General features: G+C 33.0%; 1 protein-coding gene across 13 annotated transcripts in view; it reads left to right on the top strand.

Moving 5' to 3' along the window:
• The first annotated feature begins 360 nt into the window (after positions 1–360).
• LOC145269026 (uncharacterized) overlaps positions 361–10,466 on the top strand; it is a 185,118-nt gene continuing 175,012 nt past the window's right edge. For 6 of the 13 annotated variants that reach the window (XM_080124613.1, XM_080124607.1, XM_080124604.1 and 3 more), the window contains exon 1: positions 437–1,082. The gene's annotated coding sequence lies outside the window, so the exon portion shown is untranslated. Of the gene's footprint in view, positions 1,083–10,466 lie in introns of all 13 variants that reach the window. The other 7 variants (XM_080124603.1, XM_080124605.1, XM_080124614.1 and 4 more) reach the window with 7 other exon arrangements.

Here is a 10,466-nt window from a genome sequence, read left to right as displayed (position 1 = left end):
AATAAAAAATAAATATTTTATAATTATAAAAAGAATTTACAAACAATTTTTCTTTGAAAGATAACTTTATTATGCGACTTTTTTTGTTTACGAAACTATGGCGGTCATCATTATTATGCAAATAATTAAGGTCATAGATTTCGAATTAGAAAGAAAAAAAAATCATTTAAGAAAATCAAAATCACAAACCACACCCTAAAAAAATGATTGCGGTTAAAATACTGAAAATAGAAAAATATTGAGGATGGTTAAAGGTTACAAATTAAGAATATAAGGAAGAAATTAATTTCTTTTTTTTTTATAAATTTTTTTTTGTTATCGCGTTTATTCAAATCGGAAAGGTCACAGCCCGGAACGGTTATTGAAACTTCCGGTTTGAGTAGAACTTCCGGTTTCTTACCCATCATCTTCCTCCCTTCCCCTCTCTGTACTTCTCATGTTGTGTGTGTTGTGTATTAGACTTTAGCCAAGCAACGAGGTAAGGATGAAAGATTAAAAAAGAAAAGAAAAAAATATATATATATATATATACATACATACACGCATGCACACATGAAAACAACAAATAGCAAATTAAATAAGAGACCAAAAAAAAGGCCATAATTTTACTAAATATCAGGAGTACGTGTTGTGCAAACACTTTAATTTGAACGACAAAGAAGACGGACCTTACAGACATAATTTTTTTGCTTCTCTACGGTTTCTTGCTTCAACAATGTTGGAGTCTTTGACAAGGCTTAGCATTTGTCAGCAATAACAATAATAACACTTCTAATTCCAATAACAACAATAGTTAAGTATAAAAGTAGTTTACTTTGTTAAAACATTTACTTTATAACACACGGACTTTGTTAACAGTTTAAGCCAAAAAAGCAAACAAAAAAAACCTCCCAACAAACTCTGTTGTTAAAAGAAAACAAAAAACTACAAAACAAAACACCTTAACTCCCAAACACGAAATACTTTTTCCCCCTTGTCATATTTACCCTTTTTGAAGCTTTTTTTTTTTTTTTTAAATTTTATTTTAACTTCTTTCTGTAACCAAAAAGAAAACCCAGAAAACTGGTGACTCCCCGACAAAAGTGAGTTTTTAATTTTATTTTAAAACTTTAACTTTTGTTTTTACTTGTAACTAATATATATATATTGCATTGTTTACGCGTATCAAAACTATATTTTTCTTTTCAGTTCAACTATTTTTTAATTGCAAGTTTCAAATTGTTCAACTTTTTAAAAATTTGAAAGCGGAATTACGTTCATCTATATATGAAACTTTCGCAATTTTTAAATATTTGACAATTGCATAAATGTTTTCTAATTCAAGTTTTTTGACCAACATTACGTAAATTCAATTATTTTGTGACAATTTGGTTTAATTAATGATTTAATGACCAAACAATACCTTTACTATGACATAACTAGAAATATTACATTATCGTTCTATAATTAAATTATAACACAATTCGTGAATGTTTTTCTTTTCTTTTCAATGGCAGTTGTTTTAAACCAACGAACTTCGGTAAAACTATACAAACACCGTGACAGCGAATTACCCCTAACCCTAACGCTGTCACGGTGTTTGTATAATAATACCCGAACTTCAGTATAACCAATATTTATATACTTAATTTGAGCTTTAGATATAATTATTTACCATATTTTGAGTAGTTAATATTTAGAAATGTTTAAGAGTTATATACGTGAGTGGAACTATCTAGTAGCCATAAGTGTTTTTCTCTTCTATATTGTATTGCTATCTGGGTCCGACTTCAAGAAGCCGACTTAATTTCCTACAGTAATTCTGAACATTTCAAAAAGTTAAGATGTGAAATTGTTGAAATTAACCTATAATTCTTTCTTGTAGCCTCAACTTCGTACACACATTTATGCACCCTATATAACTAATTCATTTTTAAAACTCAATTCGCTTTGGTTATTTTGAACTTTCTAGCTTTTAACATGTCTGCCATTGAAACTAATGGGTATGTTTTACTGTCCAGTCCTTCAAAAAAAGAACGAAGTAACGAATGTTACCAAAGGCAAGTTATTCTTCTACTTAACTGGTGAGGTTTTAGTGTTTTCATTTAATGTAAATTGTTTATTCGGCTCGAAAAACAAGCGTTTTCAAAGGGTACACGAGCACAAGAAAACAATGGCCGCGTAACTTGCGTAACTAATACGTTGTGGCCACCTTTTCTTGTAGTTGCGTACTACTTGAATTTGCTTGTTGTTCGAGCCGATTTAACATTTTAGTAAAAACATTAAAACCCTGCCAGTTAGGTAGAAGAGTAACTTATATTGCCTTTGGTAACATTCGTTATATTTTGGCCAGCTTTTCAAAGGATTTTGGACATTAAAACTTACCCAAACTAATCTCTAGTTAGTTTTCAATTCTTACTGTTATACTATATTACTTTATATTGTCAGGTGGAAGTACAGGATAGTTACGAAACACCATGTTAAGAATGGCTTCCCAAATATTATTTCAGCACGGTAACCTAAGTGCATAAAGACCTCAAACAATAACGTAATTAACTTTATATTACGGTGTTTGGTCAATGGTCCTTAAATAAATTAAGGTATATAATACCCCCCCCACACACACACACACCTTGTTAAGAACAGATTTCGGAATACCCCCTCCCCACGCTCATGTTAAGAAAGGCTTCAGAGGTTTTGGGATTGTTTATTCCAAAAGCCATTCTTAACGTAAGTTTTTTTTTTTTTTTTTTTTTTTTTTTTTTTTATACAAGAGTACCCAGTGTAGTATATCCCCCCCCCCCCCAACCTCCATGTTTCAAATGTTTTGGTATTTATGCACTTATGTTACCGTGTTGAAATAACATGTGGCGGGGGGGGGGTGTTTTGTAATTCTGTACTTCCACATAACAATTTAAGATATCGTAAAACTTGAATTTAACTGAAAATAGTAAGATAGCACGGTAACGTAAGTGCATGAGCACCGTTAGTTTAAATGAAATTGTTCGTTTTGTCTCCGTAAGTTGAAGTGTATAATTTATTTACCCCCCTCCCCTTTTTTACAATTGTTTTTGCAAGAGAAACAAGGACTATATGGGTTTCTTTTACGAAATGAAAACGTTCACATTGCGTCATTGACTAAAAATATTTTTTACGAAAAGGTGTGATGTTTTGAATTTTTTAAAATGAATTTCGTACCAGTACAGTAGTACACTTAATGATCCGTGCTAAAAAAAAAAAAATTTAGAAAGCCATTCTTATCATGGGGAGAGTGTTTTGTACCTATTATGTACTTTAACCTTACAATTTAATAAAAATAGATAAAACTTGAATTCTATTTAAAAAATGTGCACTAAGCACCGAAACTTTCCTACTTTTTAAATAGGAATTATGGTAAAACTTGCGGAGAATGCTGTTTTACGGTTGTTGTAAAAATGGAACGGAAATTTTAAATTTCGTTCGGTTTTAAATTCGGTACATTCTTACATTACGTCCAACTCGTAGTTCACATTAGACATGTTAACTTTTATATACAGGGCTCTACATTGCGACTGAAACAGTCGCATTTGCGCGTGATTTTTCAAAGTGACGACTAGAAATAATGAAACGCTTATCGTTTGCCAAAAGACTTTCGGCGATTGTATTTCTTTCACTGACAATCTTTCAAAGCTCACTGCTGGATAATTTTTTTTTTTTTTTTTTTTTTTTTTTTAAACAAAATCTGAAGAAAAAGATGGCCGCGATACGATCTCCTTAAAGTAATCGATTTTCCTCTAAAAAAACAAATTAATATTTTTCCTTTTGTATGAAAACTTTATTACATAACAAGTACGTACAATATAATTTTTTCATTTTTTAATGTTTTGATTAAACTGTACAAGTACCCAAATTTTTACCAAAAATACCTTTTCTATTTAGAAATTAAAAACTTAATATTCGATCATGGATATGCAAGCGACTACATGAAGATTAACAAATTTTTATATTTCTTTGAAAAACAAGCGTTTTGCTTTCATTTCACTATCATGCTAAATTTTATGCATAGTTTCTACATTCTGTATAATTGCATAGAATTTAAAATGAAAACATTTTAGTACATGGAAATATTTTATATATGCATATAAGTGACTGCGAGTATGCACGCAAAGTCTACCAAACTCAATATTTGATCTTGAGTTGAAATTTGATGTATAGGGTATTTGGCCCTGTTGTACACTTTTAATTTCTAGTTTTAGGCAAAAAATTGTTGCTCAAGAGTCAAACTTGGTACTCGGCATGAGTAGTCAAACTTGGTACTCGGCATGAGTAGTCAAACTTGGTACTCGGCATGAGTAGTCAAACTTGGTACTCGGCATGAGTAGGCAACTGAACCTGTTTGCATTCACAAATTTACATTTTACAAGTGCGTGGCTCAGAGGCTAAAGAATGAGGCTAGAGAGTTGTATGTTTTGGTTTCAATTCTAGTAGATGGCTAGGTGTATCAGAATTTTGGGAATTTGACACCCCTAACAGAAAACTGAATAAAATATAAAAAAACTCGTAATTTCTCTTTTAAAAGTGGGTTGTTTATTTTCTGTATGGAATATACTTCCAAAATAAACTATTAAAGTTTAAAAAATAATAGAAATATTTTTTTAAAGTGTTTACAAAGTACAGGTGCGCGTTCAACCAGCCATTTTTTTTTTTTTTTTTTTTTTTTTTTTTTTTTTTTTTTTTTTTTTTTTTTTTTTTTTTTTTTTTTTTTTTTAACTACGGAGGACCAAAAATACTAATTTTGGTTAACGGCACGCAATAGACATTGTCCCTTTGACGAATTCGCATTTGATAAATTCCAAATTAGCAGCAGCAGCCTTTAAGCTACTGGCACAAAACGCGATTTTTCTACGACCCTTGCTTTAAAAAATTTTATTTAAAAAATACATGGAATTTAAACATAAATATGGATAAATTGTTTACAATGAAGAATGGAACTACCCATTTAATAGTATTTTTTATAGGTAAGTGATTTTTTGGCATTTATATATACATATATTTATCGAAGCAAGTCAAAATCCGTTAATTTTCCTTAACTCTTTTTTAAAGAAAACCGAATTAAAAAAACATATTGCATAATTTGCTGTTACATCTGTTATTTTTAAAAAAATTTGGTCTTTGCTCCTTTAAAAAAAAAAAATTAGGGTTTGAATTACATTTTTCAAGTAGTTATAAGCTTGGAAAGATAGTAAGTTGAATTATTCAAGTTATCACACATTTTTAATGGCCGCTTCTGATACACCTAGTCGATGGCACCCAAGTAATTTTTTTTTCCAAAACGCTACTATATATTGGGTACAGTATAATCATCACTAGAATACTTTACGACCGGGCAACACCGGCCACCCTGATAAAGATTTTGACCTCGTAACATCTGATAAAAAAACAGGTGCTTCTGCATTTAAAAGCCCGCAATTTCTACAAAGTTACTCTGGTGTGCCCGGCAGATGATGGGGAGAACCAGAAACGGCTAGGTGAGCCTATAAGCCTAAAAAAAAAAAAAGAAACATTGATACAGCTACCGAGTTTGTATTACTATACACATGAATTCGAAAAAAATGTTATAACAGGTAAGATAAGTTACTTTTCTATCTAACTGGATAATTTTTTAGTGTTTTTATTTAATGTAACATGTTTATTCAGCTTGAAAAAGTATTTACCGATGTATTGGAAAATTTTAAATGGCACCAGACTCCCTGATGAACACGGTAAGTTTGGGAAAATAAGTTAAAATATACAAAATACTGTTAGAAACTCGCTCAATATACGTTACTGTGACATAGACTGACATGTATTCGGTGGGTTTTTAACAGTATTTTGTATAGTTTTTTTATTTTTATTTTTCCAAACTTACCATGTTCAACAGTTGGCGCCATTTTAAATTTTCCAATACATTGGTAAACACTGTTTTACGAGCTGAATAAACATGCCACATTAAATAAAAACACTAAAAAATTATCCAGTTAGGTAGAAAAGTAACTTATCTTGCCTTTTGATGACATTTGTTATGTTATATTTTTGACAACTTTTTTTCGAATCTGTGTATACTAATACAAACCCCCAACTACCATCACCCTCCCTGTGTTAAGAATGGTGACAACCACTGAAACTTAGTAATACATTGAAAAAAAAAAGTCTTAATATGCAGAAGACTACTTGTCGACCGTTTCTGGTTCTTAGTTATTTTTTTGTGCCTCTTCACCTCAAACAAGGTTAGTAGCCGCTTTGATGTAGGGGGGGGTACTATCTGGGGCATAATTGCAGGGATACTATGAATGGAGTTGAGCAGCAAGATAGCTGTTTACATTACACTTGAATTTGTGCATGACAGTACAGTCGGGGCCGGAGGGGGGGGGGCGGAACAGGAACCCAGAAGGAAATTCTATGTCTAGCAGTTCTGGGGAAAGAAACTCTTAGAGAGAGTAGGCTTTCTGACATCTGGGAATCTGTAGGGGTGGGAATTCTTTTTTTTTTTTTTTTTTTTTTTTTTACATAGGAGTCACCACTTAAGCTGGTGCTACCAGATCAGGCTGTCTAAAGATATTGGCTTCCTGAGACGAAACGCACTTAACATTGATGCTTTTTGTTTTTCTACTTCCTTTTGCAAAACTTTGTTCTGCAAAACCCAGAACAACCCACCTTTTCTTGATATTGACAGTGTAAGACTCTAAAAAAAAAAAAAAAATGGCAACCCCCTGTCATGAATGTGCGTCAGAAACAGATGCGTCGTTGAATCGCTGGAAAAAGTTCGAGAATGGTGATGACCATGTAGAAAAATAAATTCTGGAGCACAAAAGGTCGCTCGTTTCTATATAATAAGTTGATGCAACATGAATACTATTTCCAAAATAATTGGATTCGGCATTAAATAACCCGAAAAGGGTTGATATGCCGTAAAACAGAACCAACCAAACCAACCACTTAAACTCGTAGGCCACTTGAGGATAAGGGTTAATGAGTGTACAGTGGTCAATGGGGCAGTATCGTAGTATTGCTGTTTGTCGGGGGGGGGTACAAGAGCACACCTGAGTAACTTTGTGGAAATCGCAGGCTCATAAGTGCATAAGTACCGAAAAAGGTTTAAAAACTGACAAGATTAAATTGTTGCGTTTTAGTCTAAGTTAATTGTAAATTTTTTTTACCCCCCCCCCCTTTTATTTTTTATTTTATTTTTTATTTTTTTTATTTATTTTTTTTTTTTTAAGATACTACACAATCTTTCCAAAATTTTACAACTACTTTGGAATATAAGTAAAAATAAACTGTTAAAACAAGTTTCATTATAGACTAGCCTGGGTGCCCGGCATTGCCCAGGTGGTTGGAGGTGTGTTAAGCAAAAAAAAAGTGGTAGTAGGTAGGCAGGCTTGAACCTGTACCGCGAAGGAAGAAAAGAACGTGGAAAAAGAGGATAGTGAATTCAAGGAGTTGGTAATTAACTTTTGCTCGGGCAGAGGATATTGGCACAAGGACGAAATAATCTGTGACTTTTGCTTTATTTATACGAAAAAACCGAACAAACACGTAACAGAACAAAATAGCGTGAATTTTGTAAAATTTGCTCAAATAAAAGATGTAGACGATCTTCGTTTTGAAAATCGTAGATATTACAATCTAGGGAGTATATAAAAAGTTCTAAAGTATAGTATCCCCCCCCCCCCCGAGGGCCCTCTTGAAAAAAAAGCATTTGCTGGGCATACAAAAATGCACGCGTCCATTTTGTTTTTTATATATAGACTAGCAGGGGTGCCCGGCGTTGCTCGGGTGTTTGGAGGTGTATGCTGTGCAAAAAAAGCAAAAAAACAAAAAAAAATGGTTAATTTTTTAAAACTTTGACCCCTATTATGACCCCTTAAAATTTATAGTTTCGGGCTCAAATTACTTTATTAAGTTAGATCCAGGTTCAAGGAACCTATATCTAAAATTTCAAGTGTCTAGACCCAAAATTGTCGGAGTTTGGTAGAGTTCTTAAAGGTCAAATCGTTGAAATTTGACCCCTTAACAGCCAAATTTCTGGCTGACAACCGTCACATCGATTTTCCCAAATCTCAGTACCCGGTATTTCAAATTTCGAGTCTATAGACTAAAAATTGACAGTTATTGCGTAGGGAAATGTACACACACAGACAGACACGTTCACTTTTATAGATATAGATGTAAAGCATCAAAATGGAAACTCGGCCGGAAAAAAATAGACGGTAATTTTTTTTAAGTCCTTTAACTAGAAATTTAACTTGAATCAGATAATCTCATTCTCACTTGGGCAGACCTAAACGAGAGACTCCCCCCCTCTCCCCTGCATAAAACTTTTTCTTTCTTTTTTTTTTTTTTTTTTTTTTTTTTTACAAAGGCATCACCACTTATCAAGGTCAAGCGGCCACTCGAGGATAAGGGTTAAAGAGTGTACAGTAGACAATTGGGCAATATAGTAATCGTTGGTAATCAAAATTCGGTAAATATAACTTATATGGAACGGCTCATCAAAAACTTGTTTACGTTAGACGTTAATTCCTTTTACACGTTTTATTTTAAAACTTTTCTTTTTTTTTTTTTTTACAAAGGCATCACCACTTATCAAGGTCAAGAGGCCACTCGAGGATAAGGGTTAAAGAGTGTACAGTAGACAATTGGGCAATATAGTAATCGTTGGTAATCAAAATTCGGTAAATATAACTTATATGGAATGGCTCATCAAAAACTTGTTTACGTTAGACGTTAATTCCTTTTACACGTTTTATTTTAAAACTTTTTTTTTTTTTTTTACAAAGGCATCACCACTTATCAAGGTCAAGCGGCCACTCGAGGATAAGGGTTAAAAACTTGTTTACGTTAGACGTTAATTCCTTTACACGTTTTATTTTTTTCTGCTAATTATCTATATCAAACTTAACTTTCATATTAGTAGGAAAAATTTTTTTAAAGTTTATAACTTTTAGCGTGATGGGGATCACTTTTCAATTATAACGTTCTATTAAATTGATACCCCAATTTCAGGGTCAATCAGCACAACTATCCTTATTACAATTTATTTTTGTTCTTCCTTATAAATTTTTCTTTTACACAACAGTGAACACGTGAAACCCTAAGTGCGAGTCATTTGATATCAAGTTGCAAGGTTCTTCTGGGGGATGGCTACTACACAACGAGACATGATGTAAGTACCTTCACTGGATCATCTGTAAAAAAAATTAAACATCCAGTGTAGCAGCAAGTCCATAAGAACATCGACCTGAAAGAACAGTTGGAAATGATTTATATACCATACATCACAATCATGTAATCCCTACAGCCATCTACCTGGAAAATGAGTCCTGGATATGACCTTAAACTATATCCAGTGGTGAGGCCCCAGCTTGCGGGCTTTGGAGTGTGGAGCCACCCTTTAATTGCCATTGCTCCCAGGTCCACTCTGACCCGGAGTGGTAGTACCTGTTAGGGTCCCAACTATGGGTTAAATAGAATACGACTTGAAAACAACAAATATATTCTGTTAAAAAATCTTTCTTCCAAATCTTTGGATTTGGCATTAAATAACCTGAAAAGGGTTGATATGCCGTAAAACAACCAACCAACCTTGAAAATGTTGCTGTGAAACCTGACTTAGTTATATGAAAGAGAAACAACCTTGGTTGAAGTGTGTCCTTAATGATGGAGGTTTTGAACAGAGTTTAAAGAGAGAAACGAACCAAATACCAAGGTCTCATGTATATGAAAAGAAACTGGAATCTTAGGGAGGTATGAATCACACCAGTTATTATAGGCGTCACAAGGCTTAAGAAGAACCTGAAGTCCTACCTAACTAATATTCCTGGTGAACCAAGTGCAAAAGAGATCCAGACAATTGCACTTAAGGGAACAGCGAGGATACTAAAAAGAGCTCTCGGTTGGTTTCAATAAAAAGCTTTTTTTTTTTTTTTTTTTTTTTTTTTTTAAATAAAAAGTAGGGAATCTGAAAAAAAAAAAATGGAAATTGTGCTGATTGACCGCAAAGTGGGGTATAAGTTTAATGTTATAACTGAAAAGTGATCCCCTACATTAAATCATTAAATAAACTTAACAATTTTTTGTTTTTTCTGCTAATATGAAAGTAAGTCTTATCGACGATAATCCGCAGAAAAAAAACGTGTAAAGGAATTTTATGGCAACGGGGGGAAAGCTCATTCGTGTCTTGAGGGGAGAAAGCACGTTCAGGTCTACCCTCACTTGTTTAAGATGGCAACTATATTTTTGCAGGTGAACTTTCATTTCGGCGCTTCATGTGTATGATAAAACTTGTTATGACTGTATTTTAACGTTATATTTTTATTAAAAGATTTCCCAACGAAAAATAAGTTGATTATAGTCAAAATTGTCTGCTCTTTTGGATTTCTGGTTTATGCTCTACATTTGGCCCAATAATTAGACATTGTCAAGTCGACGAAAGCTGTTCTTAACACAAGGAAAGAGACCCTAACGTT

The sequence above is a fragment of the Euprymna scolopes genome, chromosome 45 (assembly GCF_053919585.1).
Source record: "Euprymna scolopes isolate OS-2025 chromosome 45, ASM5391958v1, whole genome shotgun sequence".
Taxonomy (NCBI): Eukaryota; Metazoa; Mollusca; class Cephalopoda; order Sepiida; family Sepiolidae; genus Euprymna; species Euprymna scolopes.
Note: the sequence above shows the minus strand (reverse complement) of the source record. Positions and strands in the feature narration are given on the sequence as shown.